Consider the following 17,786-nt stretch of genomic DNA (forward strand, 5'->3'; position numbering starts at 1 on the left):
TGCAATTGAATTGCCCATAAGACAAGGAGGATGGAGTCTAGAATCGGACTTAACTACACAGGGAGACAATAAATAACCGGATACTTCTTACTTATATATCTGAAATGTTGGCTGGGATAGTCTCCAAATATTTATGTGGATTTGGGGAATGCGCTTCATTTCATTATGTTTGTTTTTGATAACAAAAATGGGATCATACCGTGCCTTTTTCTATAAATTAGTTTGCAAACAATAATTATAGGGATCTTTCCATGATTGTATATTTTATTTCATACTTCATCCATTTCGCCAGAATAAAGCGTTCAGAGGTAAACAAATTGGCAGATTTGATGAAAGGAAGATAAAGTAGTTCTTTGAACTGCTTCCAGTTTATTTTATTTTACTGGTTTGATTTTTCACACTTAAAATTATTTTAATGCATCTAGGGGTGCCTGGGTGGCTCAGTTGGTTATGCATCTATTTTTTTTAATGTTTATTCTTGAGAAAGAGAGAGAGAGAGAGTACAAGCCGGCGAGAGGCAGAGAGTGAGGGAGACACAGAATCTGAAGCAGGCTCCAGGCTCCGAGCTATCAGCACAGAGCCCGACCTGGGGCTCAAACTCACGGACCATGAGATCATGACCTGAGCCAAAGTCAGAGGCTCAGCCGATTGAGCCACCCAGGTGCCCAAGCATCCAACTCTTGATTTCAGCTCAGGTCATGATCTTGAGGTTCTTGAGATCAAGTCCCCCATCAAGCTTCTCTCTCTCTCTCTCTCTCTCTCTGTCTCTCTCAAAAAATATAAATAAACATTAAAAAATATAAAACATTAATGCACCTGGAGTTGTACTATGGTTCAAATTCAGACTTTAATGTTATATTTTCCCATGTGGATAGTCATTTGTTTCCACTTTTTCCCCAGGTACTTAGCAATGCCACCCTTGTCCTATAGGAAGCATCCTGATCTTTGAAGGCTTGCTTCTAAGTTCTCTATTCTATTTTTCTAGTCTATTTGTGGCAAATTGCTCTGATTTATCATATAGTTTTTTGATAAGTCTGTATAACTAGTAAAATGAAGCTTGACTTAAGATTTTTCTACCAGGTTGCCTTATTTGTAATCACCAATATATTGTCTGTATCTATGTTTACATTCACCCTTTCTTATTCTTAGTATCATTTAACTATTTTTCTTTCTTTTTTCTTTGATGAGACTTGCGAGAAAATTTTCCACAATTTGGTTCTGCTTCTGGTTTTGATGTTTTTTCTTTTTTGTTTAGTTTGTTAAGCCATTGTCAATTTTTATTTAAAAAGTCTATTTTTTGTTTGTTTTTTCCTATTTGTTCTTCTTTCATTAATTTTTCCTTTAAAAATCTTTTAAAAATTATTTGTTTCTTAAGGGAAATTTAAATAACATAAAATGAAATTATAAGTGACATAAAACCAAGTTATAAATGTTAACATGATTTCTTCTTTCACAATGTACATATATATCAAATCATCACATGGTATGCTTTAAAATCTTATAATTTTGTCAAGTGTCCTTCAATATATAATAGTGCTCACTTCAGCAGCAGATATACCAAAATTGGAAAGTTACGGAGATTACCAGGGTGCCACGCAAGGATGACACACAAATTCATGAAGTCTTCCATATTCTTCTTCAGTAAAATGAATGAATGAATGAATAAATAAATAAATAAATAAATAAAAACATTAATAGGTAGTTTTTAAAATTTAATTTCATTATTTATTTATTTTTGAGAGAGAGGTGAACATCAGCTGGGGAGAGGAGCAGAGGGAGACAGAATCTTAAGCAGGGTCTGGGCTGACTCCACAGCCCTGTGATAATGACCTGATTGGAAATCAGGAGTCAGACAGTAGACCAACTGAGCCACCCAGGCGCCCCAAGGCAAACATGATTTTAAGACATTAATAAAGAAATACCTTGGGGCACCTGGCTGGCTCAGTTGGCTAAGTGTCTGACTCTGGTTCAGGTCATGATCTCACAATTTGTGGGTTTGAGCCCCGTGTGGGGCTCTGTGCTGACAGCTCAGAGCCTGGAGCCTGCTTCAGATTCTGTGTCTCCCTCTCTCTTTCTGTCTCTTCCCTCCTTGTGCTCTCTCTCTCTCTCTCTCTCTCTCTCTCAAAAATAAATAAATAAACATTAAAAAAAATACCCCATGTCAAGAGCAAACACTTTTTTAAATTCTCTTAGTAAGTGGGTTTTACCAATTGTATTATGCTAGTAAGTAGATCTGCAGTGAGTCTATGAGCAGATGGCTTTCTATTATAGAGTTTGAAGATCAACAAACAATCCTTCCAAAAATATCTCCTCTGCTACCTGAGGAGAACTTGGTGTTGCATTCATTCCTATGCAAACTAACATCCAACTATAAGGCTCTTGGTTACTGGCTACCAGACAGTGGTTGCTCCTCTCAGCAACGGTTCTCAAACTTGAGAATTCCAACGATGACTGAGAAAGCGGATTCAAAAGGCAGATTGAGAGGTTTTAATATGGGTTCCAAAAATTTCACATGTAAACAATTATTCAGTTGATTAAGACAGCAAACATCCTAGAACCACGTTCTGAAAAAACACTACTATGGAAGACGAAGAGTTAGCCATTCATTTACCAGGAAATGATCCCAGGGCTTCCCCTGTTAGCACCTCAGCATCTCAGTTTCTATTAGTGGATCATGTAAGACAAAGGAAAGGAAAAGCTCAGAGGGAGAAGATGTTAGAGCAATGACACCTAACAGGAAGTGGTTTTGAAGGTGCCAGACAGAGGAAGGATACAAGTTATTTGAATTTTAGGTAGCACTGTCCAAACAAATTTTGTGCAGTGATGGAAATGTTTTATATGCACATGCTCCAGTACAGTAGCCACTAGCCACATGGATTTTGAGCATGTGAAATGTGCCCTAGTTCAACTAAGTAACAGAATTTCAAATTTCAAATTTTATTTAATTTTAATTTAACGTCTATGGTCACATGTGATAGTGACTATCATACCCACAGCACAGGACTGGAGCTTTGTCTAAGACTGGGATAGGGATTTCGTAAAAAGAAAGTTGGTACTAAATTAAATTATTTCTAATTTACAATTTTGTCAAATGTCAGCTTAATTATTTAGGATCACAGTATCTAATCTGATATCATGCTACCAGGGAAAGTCATAAAATTGGTAAAATATATTTAACTAATAGTTCCTCTATCATTCTGCCAGTCAAATAAATTGCTTTCAATACAGAAACCATTGAAGTGCATTTTCAAGAAATCTTAGTGACAGTTTGGCAAATGATAGGCGGAAGAAAAAAATATTAGTGGTAAATATCCTTAGTATATTCTTCAAAGTCTGTCAAGCCAAATTTTTGGTGGTCATTGAAAAGTTTATTTTGAGTTTAGAAAATTTAAAAAGGTTTCTGAGTGAGGAAAATCTATTAGCAATAGTATTAACACTTATGGAACACTGACACCTGACAAAGAGTTGTGAAATGCTCTATATGCACATAATTTCATTTAACTCAGACAGCACAAACACATCGCTATTTTATCACATTTTTCGATGAAAGAAACAAAAAATCGGAGAAGTTAAGCTAACCTGCCCAAAGTGGCACAGCCAGTCAAGCAGCATCAAGGTTGGTAACAAAATCTCTTTGCCTCCAGATCACTTCATTGTACTGCCTCTTTCTATTTGATCTTGGAATAGAGGGGTAGACAAAAATTTCCTCAGATGTTTGGTATTTTTTTTCAATTTTTTAATGTTTATTTATTTTTAAGAGAGATAGAGAGACAGCGTGCAGGCAAGGGAGGGGCAGAGAGAAATGGAGGCACAGAATCTGAAGCCGACTCAAGGCTCTGAGCTGGCTGCACAGAGCCCGACGCAGGGCTTGAACTCACGAACCATGAAATAATAACCTGTGCTGAAGTCAGACACTTAACCAACTGAGCCACCCAGGCGCCCCCAATGTTTCGTATTTTTTACTGTATGCCAACTAAAATAATAAAATTTGAAATGTTACTAAATTGTTCTAATACTCTTTCTAGAGATGGTGATTTCTACTATGAGCAGGTCTCCCAACTCAACTGAGCACCTTAGGAAGTCAGTGTTTGCAATGATGAGTCTGAGGAGAATTTGAGATCTTGAGAGCTAGGGAAGCTGACCTTCAAGAGTGGGAGAAACTGAAATTCCTGAGGCAATTCTGAAATTGGAGATGAGGAGAGATGGGGATGAGGAGGAAAGAGAGAGAAGTGGCATCGAGTTTTAAGAAGATGAAGCCAACATGGATGAAAAGGCCGGTGGTACTCCCCTGTGGCTGGTGGCCCAGAGACACTTTAAAACCAGATCTAGCTCATGCCCAGTTTACTTTGCTACCAGATAAACCCTGCCTCCTCTGCACCCACCTCCCTTTAAACTTTAGTAAGTTTCACTAAATTCACTAATGTTGTGGGAGTGTTGCTTTGTTTTACTTCATCTCGATTTCAAGAAAACTTAGCTTCAGTTCTGTGCTAGCTCAGGGACCTGGCAATCTAAAACATGCAAACCTCTCCTCCTGACCCATCTTCCACTCTGATAATTCGCATAACATAGTATCTTGAATTTCCTCAAGGCATAGAATTGGGGGTTCAAGTCTATTTTATTCTGCTCTTGGCGAGCATAAAGGCCTCAGCAGAGATCCAGATAACATTTTAATTACATATACATTTGTCATTCTAAGTAGGATGAGATAGCCACCCAATTTCTGGCCTTAGGCCCTCTAAAGGGGGAGATGCAGACTGATGTTAGACTTTTTCTAACAAAACATGAAATTTGAGTGTCAGAACGGACCCAAAGGTTACCTAGTTCAATCTCCTCTTGGATGCCTCTTGAAACTTCCCTACCATGATCATGTGTGTTTTCTTTGAACTCTTCTAGTTACAGAGAACTCAAGAACTCCTGCAGGAGCATATTTCACCCAAGAAACTTCGCTTCTCAGGTCACCTGGCTGGCTCTGTGGGTTAAGCATCTGACCTCGGCTCAGGTGATGCTCTCATGATGTGGTTCATGAGTTCAAGCCCAGCATTGGGCCCTCTGCTGTCAGTGCAGAGCCTGCTTCAGATCCTCTGTCTCCCTCTCTCTCTGCTCCTTGCCCTCTCTCTCTCTCTCTCTCTCTCACACACACACACACAAATAAATATTGCAAAAAGGAAACTTAGCTTCTCGTCATATTTTGGGGAGCATCAGAAATAACTGAAATTTCTGATCTATGTGACTGTCAGTAACTTCTGACTCTTTCCCCCCTCCTACCCTAATTAACACATCCCTCATTCCATCAACCATCTCTCTTATGATATTTGGTAATGATTTTAGTCATCCCGGTTACTTTCCCTTAGAATGATTTTCAGCTATTCAACGAGTTTTAAAATATAACATCCAAATTCGAACAAAATTGCAAGAGTGATCTCACCAGCGCAGTATAGATCTAGGTTCTCACCTCTATCTCTATGGATCCATCAATCTAAGAACACAATCTATGCTTGAGTGTGGTTGTCCTTCGACAACCATATCTAATGGCTTGAGGGTAATATCAATTTTTTTGTGTGTTGCCACTGAGGCCTCATTTTGAATCCGACTGTTGTGTTTTTTTTTTTTTTACACTGTACAAACGAATCTTGGCGTAAAGGAAAGAGCATGAACTTCAAAATTAGAGAGTTATCCATTTGTATTCAGTCTCCATTGTATTAGCTCTGTGACTTTAAAAAAGTTACTAACCTCTCTGAGATTTGGTTTCAATGTTTGCATCAGAGTATGATAATATCTAGTGGTTTAGTTTTATTGTGAGCATTAAATGAACCAAAAATGTGAAATAACTAGCATGATGTCAAAGCGCATCTCTCTTCCCTTTTGTGCAGCATGTCATTTTGGCCCAGGGTCAAGCTCATCAACATTTTTTTTCTATTAATTTCATAATGCATTGAATTAGCTATTCTTATTAGAATTTCAGCGGCTATGAAATTTACATACTTTCCAACTTTTTCATCTAGGTTATTAAAAACAATGCTAACAGGACAAAGCAAATATTGTTGCTTTCCAGTAAGAAATCTTCCAAGTTTGTGTTAACCAATCTTTTACCGAACAGAAAAAAAATGCAGGAAAAATAAAACATCAGAGGTTCAGTGAAGCACAAAGGACTTCTCACGCACAAGGTGGTCATATAAAGACCAGATGTTGTAATATTGCATAGAATCCGACGCTTCCTGGATGTCACTTGTTTAATGTTCATATCACATTTTTGTAGTAGACCAGAAGATATGATTGTCCCCATTTTACAGGTGAGCCCAAAAGAGGCCACTCAAGTAACAAGGACTCACATTCTTTCTTCAACAATTACAAATCTTTATTTCAGTTACCCATTCTAGAATGTTATCTAAAATATGAAAAAGCTGGGGCGCCTGGGTGGCTCAGTTGGTTGAGCGGCCGACTTCGGCTCAGGTCACGATCTCGCGGTCTGTGAGTTCGAGCCCTGCATCGGGCTCTCTGCTGACAGCTCGGAGCCTGGAGCCTGTTTCGGATTCTGTGTCTCCCTCTCTCTGACCCTCCCCCGTTCATGCTGTCTCTCTCTGTCTCAAAAATAAATAAACGTTAAAAAAATATGAAAAGGTTTTCAGCTTATTATATCTACTTCTTCCACATAGAAAATAAATGCAATTAATTCATTTAACACATATTGGTTATTGATCATCTACTGATGCCTAACACTGTCCTAGGTATAGAGGAAAGCAGCAAACAAAGGCGTGTGCTTTCATGGATATTTTGGTGGAGCTGGAAGACAAGAAACAAGTAAATAATATGACAAGTGATGATACTTACTGAAAAAATAAAATAGGGAAATAGAACGTACAGTGACCTGAGTGATGGTGGTCATGCCGTTGTAGTTGAGAGAGGTTAGGAAAACTCTTTGAGAGCTATAGAAGCCAAGTGTACCTGGGGAATGTGCATCCCAGCCAGGGGGGTCAGCGAGTTCAAAGATATAAAAGGGAAGTATGTTTGGCTTCTTTAAAGAATGGCAAAAAGGTCAGTAAGACTAAGTTGGAGCAAATGACAAAATTGTGGTCATGGTAATAAATGGATCAGAGAGTGGGGACCACACCACACCATGAGAAGTTTGGATTAACTATCAGAGAGAATTAACCAGAGGAGTGACATGATCTGACACATTCTTTAAAAGGATCCCTCTGGCTGCTGCGTGCTGTAGGAGCAAGGGTGGAATAAAGTAGACCAGTGAGTAGCTATTGCAATAATCCAGATGAGACATCATGTTATTCAGACTACAGTGATAATGATAAAGGTGATAAAAAGTGCTCTGAGTTTTGACATTTTGAAAGCACTGCCTCCAGACTTGCTACTATTGCATGCGGGGTATGAGAGAAAGAGAATTGTCAAAAACTAATTTGTCATGAGTAACAGGAAGAATGGAATGGCTCCTTACGAAAGCTGAGAATCTGTAGAAGGAATCACAGATATTAGGAGTTAAAAATCAGGAGTTTGTTTTGGATATGTGAAGTTTGGGATACCTATTACATTTATCTACCTGGAAACTATGAGTAAGGCTCTCTGTAGGAGTCCAGAATCCAAGCCTGGAGAAGTCTGGGCTACAGGAAAAAAACAAACAAAAAAAGAATATCCAGTTAATGAGTGATATTTAAGGCCATGGGAGTGGATACAGTCACTTAGTAAATGAGAAGAGATAGAGAAAAAAAGAGGATTACAGACAGAATCTGCAACACTCTCACACAGCCAAGATGAGGAGGATTCATGACTGAGATGAGATAGTGTAGCCAGTGAGGTATAAAGACAAGATGAAGAAAGTGTCACAAATGGTAAATGTGGTTGCCTGTATCACACACAATTTCCCAATACCATTGACAGTAGTTACCGGATCTCATCAGCTGGTATTCCTAGGATTCAAAGCCGTAATACTTAGAACTTGCTTAGACAAGTTGGATGCTCTCTTATCATTAGTCACCCACCTTTGCGGTACTGGAAGCAGGAACATTGTCTTGAAGGTGAGACCGCAATGCATGCTTTACAGCTCAGGCTTCCCCAGCTAGAGCAACTGTGGCTGTATTTAGTTTTGACCCTTCTTTCATCTCAAATCCTTGTATTAGCTAAAACCAAGCTCTTATTCCTCATCACTGCCACCCATGGAGCAGGGCTAGACCTGTTATTCCCAGGAGACAAATAACAGAAATAAAGATTCTGGTCCATAACTTTATAAATAACCAATTTTGGTGTTAAAGGCTAAATACATTTACACATGTGTGGTCACATCACTTTTTGTTTGCCAACCTCATTTTTATAACCTGGACCAACAAAACCAACAAGAGAGGAAACACACAGGTATAAGGTCAATTCAAGGGTTCAACAAAGTGCTCAGAATGATAGAATCAGCAGATAAAATGCTTCACAGGTTGCTAAGATACCTTAATCTGGAAAAAGAATCAGAATTAAGTTTTTGTTAAGAGGTTTATCATTCCCTATCCTGATCCTTTGATAGAGATAGTCTATAGGAATCTCAGCTTAGCAATTATATGGCTGGTATACTTGGGAAAAAGTTAGAAAAGGGGTTTGAACAGAAAGATAATAGTTTGAGAATTTGAGAAGTCACTTGGGGAGAGTTAGGTCATCTTGAAATTGCTTTAGGCAAGTTTAAGCTGTTTAGAAGATTTTCTCCTTGTGAGAGAGAAAAAAAACTAAGCAATAATATTCTCCTCTGTGGTTTTGCACCTGATGGACTAGTAATAGTTAAGTAAAAGAGTTATAAAATCTCTTTAATTAAGAATAAAGTGACATTAATAAACCTTGTTTTCATTTGTCCTTTGTAAAGAATTCTAATTTTGCATGTTGTACATGCTACTATCCACTTCAAGCTATTTAATTCACTTTTTTACTTGGTAAAGGAAAAAAGGGGCTGTTTCAGTCCTCATTCAATCAAGGCAGTGTCGACAGAAGAAGTATGCAACAAATCGCATATATTTTTTGTAAATTTTTATCAACCTATTAAAGAGTTGTAAAACAAAGAACTCTCACATGCCCTTTATGCATGTTTAATTATTTACAGCCTGCCCCTTTTCCTAGTTATTTATTCTCTTTCTCTATTTCTATCAATAGATGGATGAGAGAAAGAGATAAAAGAGACAGGTGTGAGTGTGTTTCTTTGTGAACCATTTAAGAGTGAGTGGCAGACATGGTGAGGTTTCATCCCTAATGCTTCGGTGTATATTTCCCAAGAACAAAGACTTTCTCATGCACAATCATAGCACAAAATTGAGACATTTGACATTTGTACTCTATTATATTCTAATCTACAGTCTATTCAAAATGTGTCAGTTCTGCAAATAAAATACTATATATAAAGATTATAAGTTCTTAACAATCCAGGATCCATTGGAGGATGACACGTTACCTTTAGATATGATGCCTTTTTAATCTCTTTTAATCTGGAATATTTCCTCAGTTTTATGTGACCTTGACATTTTTGAAGAATACAGGTTATTTTTAATAACTATAGAGATGTATAATATATGACATATACATGGAGTTATATAGTTGTATCTATTGAGACAGGTTGGAAATAATGATACCCCAATAAAAATATGCACACTTAGCACCTGCATCTTGGTTTCTAAATACCATTTCCCACTAAAAAGAACCACAGTTACTTGGAGAAATAGCTGATTATGGTACTAGAGCCTATATTCTACTGGAGTAGAAAAAATAAATAAGAAGTAATTACATTGCACAAGATAATTATATATTTGAGGGGTGTTATAATGAAATTAAGATGATAGGATAGTAAGAAAGAGAGGTCCACTTTTGTGATGGTGGATAGAGAAGAACTCCTTGAATGAGTACCATTTGAGATCCAAAGAAGACTAAAAAGGTCAGCCACGTGAAGAATGTGGAGAAGAGAATTCTAGGCATAAGAAACAGAAAGTAAGAGCACTCTGATGTAGAAAATGTTTGGTTTGACCACAGAAGAGAGGAAGCCACTATGGCAGGGGCGTGGCACTGAGCACTACTGATGGGGTGGTGGGGACACTGAGGAGAATGTATGTGATTGTGACACTAGACAAGGTTGGAAGGATAGGCATGGGCTGGTAAACCAGGCAATTTGGATGCTATTCTTGGTGCCGTGGGAGACCCTTGGAAAGATTTAACATAGGTAGTGACATGACTTGACTCCTGACTTGCAAAGATCATTTTGGCTGCTTTGTTGAAAATAAACTAAGAGTGCGAGAATGGAAACAAAGAGACCAGATAGGAGACTATTGTGAAAATCCAGGCAAGACATAATAGTGGCCTGCACAGGGGTGGTGTCAGCAGAGATTAAAAAAAAAAAAAAAAGAAGAAGAAGAATGCATTTAGATCACATTTTGGAGTTACAAACTCTAGGATTTAGTTAGATTAAATGTGTAAGGTGGCTGAGGGTCGGGAAGTGTTAAAGAAAGATGGCCAGGTTTCTATCTGGGGATCAAAGAGAAGATAATCAACAGCTCTATTCTGAGCATAATTTTGAGATATGGTTTAGGTACTAAATGGAAATATGAAATAAGTAGAGAAATTTATAAATCCTAAAGGTCCTACAGGATATTCTTACCTTTTAATGAGATTAAGTTACAATATGTAAATGAGAACATCTGCATCATTTCATCAAAAATGAAAAACTAAAGGAAATATTAGTCACCTTCAGATTTTCTGCAAATTTAAATAGCACTATGTGCTTACAAAAGATAAAATATTGGGATTACCTGCAATGATTTAAGGGGGGAATTGTGAGAAAAATTACTTTTCTAAGATAGTCTGAAGAGCAACAATTGAATAAAGGAGAATATAAGTTAAACATTAGGAATGTTCTGGGCAAGAGTAATTCAAATCAGGATATCTTTTAAGGGCTTATGAAAAAGCTCCTTCAACTGAGACATTAAAAATAAGACTGTATAAAGGCTAGTTTTAAAAAGGAGACAAAATATATTATTAAGGAGATGGAATAAATGTTCTAATAATGTTTTTAAAAGTATTATTAGTATTTATGAAACCAAATCCAGTGAGTTAAATGTTTCACCCTTTTCCAGGTTAACAATAGCTCTTTGTGTAATTTTTTACAACTGGTGGAGGCGAAGTTAAATGGGCCAGTATAATTTTTTTAAATGCCTTCTCTGGAAGTTTTTATAATTCTGAGCAGAAAACATTAAGATGCATATCTCATGTAAAATGGGAATGTACTAAAAAGAGGTGGGAGAAAATCAGTAATGCTTTGGAAAAAAAAAAGAACAAAACCAAAACTAGATTTGTCTCTACTTGAGTGAAGGCAAAAATAGATCTTAGAAAAGAGTGTGATGAGCACCTGGGTGGTGCAGGGGATTAAGCATCTGACTCTTGATGGGCTCAGGTCATGACCTCATGGTTCATGCAGCTGAGCCCCACGTAGGGCTCTGTGCTGACAGCACAGAGCCTGCTTGGGAGTCTCTCTCTCCCTCTCTCTCTGCTCCTCCCCTCCCTGCATGCATGCGTGTGCTCTCTCCCTCTCTCTCAAAATAAATAAATGAACATTTTTTAAAAAAAAAAAGAAGAGACTATGATAACATTTAGCTAAATAAAAAATATAGCTGTTGTGAATCCACTAATTTGATCTTACTTGCAAAGAATTCTTCTCAAAAAAAAAAAGACAACTCTCATAAACCCAGTGCATGTGAATATAATGTATTCTTTAAAAAGTGATACATTATTTCCATTTTTAAGGTTAGATGTTGAAATTATATGTATTATTCTTCCATTAATAATTCTACTTTTATTGGAAAATTGTTTGGGATAAATTGTATTCTTGGTACAGAGTACTGGTAATCTTTTCTTTATTGTACAGAGGCATTTAAAATATTTTGTCAGTGAAAATTGTGTTAATATACCATTTCTATGAAAGCAGTGATTTCAATTAAAAATAAGTGTGGCATTATTCATGTATTGATACCCCAATTTGCTCCCAAAAGGACTTGAAGCAGAGTGTAGCATTATGAATCTGGGAAGCAAAGCATCGCCGCCGTTATATAACATCCCACCTCAGTGAAAAGAGAGACGTAAGAGCCGTTTAAATGCCATGAAGAAAAGCATGAGAAAAATCAATGCTGAAATGAGTAATTGAATGATGTTTGCAGGGGCTGAGTAGGTCATCATTAGGCATGACACGATTGTAACAAAATTCCTAGGGTTATTCAACCTAATGTACATGGTATCCAGTAAGACTAGACTTTGCATTTACTACTTTGATTTACATAGTGCTCCAAAGAATCAGAATACAGTCATCAGGCTGATATAAAGTGGAGGAAGACAGAATAATCAAACAATATGATAATCCAGTGACAATGGGGCCCTTTGGATGCTGTAAATATAAGATGTCCTTGAGAATCTCAGAAAACTGCTTTACGACTAAAGACCACAGACCTTATAAAATAGAACAAAAAGCAAAAATAAACAGCAAATAATGATACTTAAGATAGTTTCTATGTCACATGCTTGCAACACAAATTTCTAGCTACAGAGTAAGATACACCACCTTATTTAGTACATGATCGTCGGTGAGGCATCCCACATAAGCATTGTCTTATTTACCAAATCTTATGTAACCAAAGCAAGAACCTCGTTTTCGAGTGCTCCATCACTCTAGAAACTTCCGGAGAAGAGACTTGCATCTTTCCTCTCTAACTGTTTTAAGCTTTAAATAAAAACTCAAAAAAAGTATTTTCTTCTTAATGATGTTGTTATATCCAGAAAATGAAAAGCAAAGCAATACCATAGCATACTTCAGTCATATTATATGTGACTCTCTGTTTTCAAACCACATCTTCTTAAGAGGGAGTCCTATATTTAAAACGAAAGGTAAAGGAAAGTAAACAAAGGAGAAAGAAAAGAAAAGAAAAAAGAAAAGAAAAGAAAAGAAAAGAAAAGAAAAGAAAAGAAAAGAAAGTAAGAGTCTTGGAAAGATTTAACATGGGTAGTGACATAACTTGACTCCTGAGTTACAAAGATCATTTTGAGATATGGTTTAGACACTAAATGGAAATATGAAATGAAAATATGAAATGAAAACTATGAAAAGAAAAGAAAACAATTATAAAGGTAATAGGGAATATTTCTAGTAAGGCAAAACCCGTACCATCCATGTAAGGGAAACTATTTCATTGGTGAACAGCAATAACGATTAGGGGAAAAAACTGCTCTGAGTGGTGTTAACATGTTCCTCCCTGCAACTCTTGCTTATTGTTCCTATTGCTTCCTTAGAAGCAGTCTAATCTCTTCTCTAGAAAGAGGCGTTCACATATTTGAAGAGAGTTATTACATTGTCCTCCCTTTTTTAGACAAAACAGTCTCACCTTTTTAAACCAATAGCTGAGTGATTCTAGAATCCTCAACCACGCCGGCAGTCTTTCCTTGATAACTTCCAGTGCCTGCTTCTTACGGTAAACATGTGCTAAGGAACCTGGATTCAATGCACCACATGGGTTTTCCCGTTCTCGGATTGATGTCACATTGACAACAACAACCAAAAGCAAGCAATTGGACTCCTTTATTTTATTGTTGGTTTATTGAGTTTGTCGCCCACTAGAAATCCCGAATTCCTTTTTTGTGACCCCGGAATATACAAAATTTCCTGCAACCTTTCAATGTGCACTCCATTTTCAAACTCACCTGGAAAATAGTTGTGTTTTTGTTTACTTCTAATTTGGTCTTCCAACACTGATCTCGCGTGCACTCTTGCCTTGTATCTCTATCTCTGTCTCTCTCAGTCTGGGGTCATCTGTAAACTGGAAAGGCACACCTTCACTGTTTGAGATGGGAGTTCTGCACTCTTATCAGTAGAGGCTGGCTCAGAAGGATGTACAGACACTGGGGTGTTCATCTCAGTATTACCAGCCAGCCAGCATCTTCTTTTCTGTAGGAATAGAAGTAACTGCATTATCAGACAACTGCTAGTATTATTACATTTTCTAGATGAGGAGCAATTAGCTTGCCACGAGTTGGAAAATATATGTATTTATCCAAGACTGTGTACTTCATTGTTCTAATTATTTGAAAATTAGCGCAAAGTCTTTTGGAATCTACATTTTTAGATTAGGGCTGAATTTACCTGAGTATCTCTCAATCATCTTGCCCCTGATCCCTAGACCCAAAGTGCTTTTAAACAAACCTGAAATAAATTATTCTGGAGATGTACTTATATCAATAAAAATGAAAATAATGTCCCAAAGCATTAGTAGTATGTATCTTTTAAACTCTGCTTTAAGAAGAATCACAGAATCACAACTTGGATCTGGAAAGCTATAGAACTGTGAGCAAAATTGTTGCCTTCTGATAGAAATGTTTTTCCAAGTAAAGTAACCTTTAAAAACCTTTTCAAACTTTGGAAGAAAGGCTGCCTAAGACAGAAAAAAATCAGATTTTCTTTGGAATGGGTTTGATTTATGAAAGTTATTCTAATAATTAATTATGTTGCCTTCTAACCTAAAGGGCCTTAAAATGGAAATCTGAAAGTGACAACTCTATTTCCTGTTCAAATATTATTTTCTACTGGGCCCTGGCCAAAAATTAATTACAGCTTAAACATAGTTAATTTATTTCTACCTACCTCAAGGTATGTTAGAGTAATTAGTGAGGGCAGAAAAGATTAAATAGAGCAGAAAAGTATTATAAAAAATTATGTACTGTGCATTATTATTATACAATGAAACCATATTTATGCATTTTATAAATTATATTTATATTTCTAAATAATCCACATTTTATAGAATTTAGAATATTATTTTTATATGCTAAAAGTAATTCCTAATGAAAACACTGAGTAAATTCAACTTTAAGACAAGTAAAAAAAAAATAGAATCTAAAACATTTTATCATTTGTTATTTGAGCAGTTGTAGTAAAATCACCAGAGAGGAATATGTAGTTGCAACCATCCACTGTGTTTTCAAGATGCTCAGCAACCACGAAATGAATTTCACATCAAGACCATAATGAGAAAAAAGATTCCTGAATAATTTCCCATTTCTGGAATTGGATATGAATGAACAGAGGAGGCAGATCATTTCTAAAAACAACATCTCATCCAATGGAGTGAATCTTTACAATCTTTGTATTAGGAACCAACATTGGAAAAAAGTGTGCAATCATTTTGACATGTCCAGGCAATACTTATTTCAAATATAGTTCATTTCTTTCAGGCAACAATAAACCATTTAGTTCAGTTTTGTTTGTTTTACAAATTGGGTAATAATAGCAACCTTCCTAAATGAATAATAGCAACCTTCTCAAATTCTATGAACTTGTTTCCAGAAAAAAAAAATGATGGTATTTTTGTCATCCCTTCGACATCTTCCAGCAGTTCATGTATAATTATAGCTCTTAGCTCTGTGACCATCCACCAATATTTTTCCTGTGATAACCCTCCCATCAGTTAAATGAAGAACTTCACTTTTTTTGGTTCTTGTTCATAATGTTCGTAGTGGACTTAACACCTTGCTTATGGTTAGTTGCCGATATATCTATCTTTCCTGATACATTAGAAGAAAGTTGCCTGCCTTCTTACTAACGTCATGGCATTTAACTTTTTAAGCCCCTTGTTCTCATGTATAACACGGGGATAATAATGACATGCACCTCATAGGGATAAAAAAGCCATTGAATCAAATGATGAATATAAAGTGCTCATGATAGTACCTGATATACAGTAAATGCTCAGTACATGTTTCTCATTGTTATATGCAAAATATCTACTGTGCCTGACACATAGTATATAATCAGTACATTGGAACTTAGGCCATTCTTATCATCCCCTTATTCTGTATCCCTTCAGGATCTATGGATTCACTTAGTACTTAGTACATCACACTTGTTTGTAGTACTTTACATTAGGGCTCCCTAATACATTATGGTTCTCGTGTGTGTTCCTCTTTATATATATAAGAATATATATGTGGCATGTAAGTTTGGTAAATGCAGGACAAAGTTAAAGAGAGTTTTCAATTTCATTAATATGTTAATGGACATTAAAAATCTCTTGTGCAGCTTTGTTAATACCTACTTGACTAATCTCCACATCCATCGCCTTTCTTTAAAACAGTTTCTCCAATGTTGCCCTGTAATTTTTTGGTTTTAATGCCTTGAGACATTTAGTTTCATATAGGTTCATAAATGGGAGGGGCTGGACCTCTGATTGCCTTTGTATCTTTATACAGCACACCATCTGGGTTGGTGACACTGGGGATTTCATCTTTAAACATCAACCTGACTTGCATATTTACACTGCTTTTTAAAAAATTTTTAACGTTTTTATTCATTTTTGAGAGACAGAGCACGAGCGGGGGAGGGACAGAGAGAGAGGGAGACAGAATCTGAAGCAGACTCCAGGCTCTGAGCTGTCAGTCAGCACAGAGCCCAACATGGGACCCGAACTCACAAAGCATGGGATCATGACCTGAGCCGAAGTGGGATGCTTAACCCACTGAGCCACCCAGGTGCCCCGCATATTTACGTTGTTGACTGATGTGGCCACAGCTCCTTCTCATCTGTTTCTCAGAACCAGCAGTGTGTGGGAGTCCCCTAAACATAGGGGCCCTGCTACAGTTCACAACTTCTTTGAATATCTGTGTGGCTCTCGGGCACTGAGTTGTTAGAAAAGCAGAAATCCTTATCCACGAAGAGAATTGCTGCTGCTCTCCTCATTCTTTCCCAGGCTCCAGACCAGAAGTGCTAGGGTCCTGTCAAGTTCTCAATTGGAGGATCAGGTTTTGTGTAAGGAAATCCAATGCGACAGAAATCCCGTGAGATTTCCTCCAGGAACTCCTAAGTAGGTGATCCATCAAGGGTGGAATTTTCTACAAAAGTCAGGCATTACCAGATCTCACTGGGGATTTAAATGGCCCCAAGTGACAGCAAAACCTAAATCCCTTGAGGGTTCTTAAAGAAGAGGTTCATGAAGGAGTGGAGTGAAACGTCTTCGTCTACAAAAAATCTCTTGAGTCACATTTTAAAGTATCTGCAAAAATCAGTCTTGCATACAGAAACCATAGAAATCTATTGACAAAAGTAATATATAGGAATGCATTTAGAGGAAAGATCACTGAATCTCTCCTTGTCATTAGAGCATTTCATAATAAAATGGTCATTTCATTTCTATTTGTATTATGATGAATTGCAATTGATATTATTGCATATATACATACGCCTTCTGTTCACATAGAGCTACTGTAGAAAGAATACCTTAAGGTAGAATTCTAATAACTCACAGTGCAGCAATTTTGTTAGTTAAAATTATTTTTTTTCCTTTAAAAATGTTTTAATGTTTATTTATTTTTGAGAGAGAGAGAGAGAGAACGCACAGGGGAAGGGCAGACAGAGGGAAACACAAAATCCGAAGCAGTCTCCAGGCTCCGAGCTGTCAGCACAGAGCCCGACGTGGGGCTGGAACTCATGAACCATGAGACCATGACCCGAGCTGAAGTCGGATGCTCAACCAACTGAGTCACCCAGGCGCCCCTTTTTTCTTTCTTTTTTTTTTAATTTTTTAATGTTTACTTATTTTTGACACACACACACACACACACACACAGAGCAGGGGAAGGGTAGAGAGAGGGAGTGTTAGTAAGCAGTTTTAAAAGGACAAAGTATGCATTGAGGGAAATAAAGATGTTCTCCTTTAACAACATCTCTATATTTTATTCGAAATATAAAAGCAAAAATAAATTAGTCTCACATCCAAACTAAAGAATGCACTTGATTT

General features: G+C 36.9%; 1 non-coding gene across 1 annotated transcript; it reads left to right on the forward strand.

The window, feature by feature from the left end:
* The first annotated feature begins 1,533 nt into the window (after positions 1-1,533).
* Positions 1,534-1,636, forward strand: LOC111558599. Its single transcript, XR_002739694.2, has one exon. It is a non-coding gene; the product is annotated as a U6 spliceosomal RNA (small nuclear RNA).
* Positions 1,637-17,786: the final 16,150 nt, after the last annotated feature.

This window comes from Felis catus, chromosome F2, assembly GCF_018350175.1.
Source record: "Felis catus isolate Fca126 chromosome F2, F.catus_Fca126_mat1.0, whole genome shotgun sequence".
In the NCBI taxonomy this organism is placed as follows: Eukaryota; Metazoa; Chordata; class Mammalia; order Carnivora; family Felidae; genus Felis; species Felis catus.